This window comes from Ursus americanus, chromosome 17 (assembly GCF_024610735.1).
Source record: "Ursus americanus isolate L20-20 chromosome 17, mUrsAme1.1.p, whole genome shotgun sequence".
Taxonomy (NCBI): domain Eukaryota; kingdom Metazoa; phylum Chordata; class Mammalia; order Carnivora; family Ursidae; genus Ursus; species Ursus americanus.
The window spans coordinates 6,929,861-6,931,085 of record NC_142143.1 but is presented as its reverse complement, the minus strand read 5'-3'; positions in this window follow the sequence as shown (position 1 = coordinate 6,931,085).

Here is a 1,225-nt window from a genome sequence, read left to right as displayed (position 1 = left end):
GGCTGACTCAGTCGGTAGAGCATGCAACTCTTGATCCCCAGGTCATGAGTTCAAGCCCTATGCTGGGTGTAGAGATTACTTAAAAAAAAAAACAAAAAAAAAAAAACAAAAACAAGGGGCGCCTGGCTGGCTCAGTCCTTAAGCGTCTGCCTTCAGCTTAGAGCCTAATCCCACGGTCCTGGGGATCCAGCCTGGCATTGGGCTCCCTGCTCCGCGGGGAGCCTGCTTCTTCCTCTCTGGCTCCCCCTGCTTGTGTTCCCTCTCTCACTGGCTGTCTCTCTGTCAAATAAATAAATACAATCTTTAAAACAAAAACAAAAACACCCAGCTTACAACTGATGACATATCTTTGACAACTTTTTTTTCTTAGTGGTACGTTTAAAAATGATGCATCTTATAACTGGCAGCATCTTAAACTTGATGAAATACGGTAATCCAGAAGATGTTACCATCCCTTTGCTTGAAGCCCTTTGGTGCTGTTTTGTGAATTTTAAAGGAAATAGAATATGGACAACATTTTAGTCTTCAAAGTGATTCCAGTATAACCTATCCCACCGGATCCTCACAATCACCGTTTGGAGGAGGCAGGGCAGGTACGATGGTTCACACACACACACACACACACACACACACGCTCGCTCTCTCGCGCTCTCTCGCGCTCTCTCTCTCTCTCGATCTTGAGCAGGCACAGCTCCCCCTGACCCAGCTCATGCACCCTTTCCCGAATGCTGCCTCACAAGAAACCGGCTCAGATTTCAGGCTTTTGCTGGTGGGGGAAAAGTTCTGTTCGCCCTAGGATAAGTGAGAAATCCTTCTGGACCCTTTCTCCGAAGGGCATTAGCCTCCTGACCCAGGGGGCACGCAGGAAAATCCTGCTTCTGTCTACTCCCGCCGGCAGTTGATCAACCATTCCTGGGCTACGACGCAGGAACCAAGCGGACAGGTGTGGATCAGGAGGGCACTCACCTACCACTCAACCCTCCGCGCTCCGGAGGCGGGGTCAATTCCCCCAGTCAGCTCCCTTCCGGGTCAGCGGGAGTCTCAACCTGAACGCAGTCTGGTTCTCAGACCACCGCCCCTCACGTGACCAGCCCCTTCGCCCACTCACCCCCCACCCTCCTCCTTGCGCCATAATCTCCGCCCTCCCCCTCAAAGCCCCGCCCCTGGCCTGGCGCAGGCCCCGCCCCTTCCCATCTGAGGGGCGGCAGGAGGGGGCCTGAAGAAA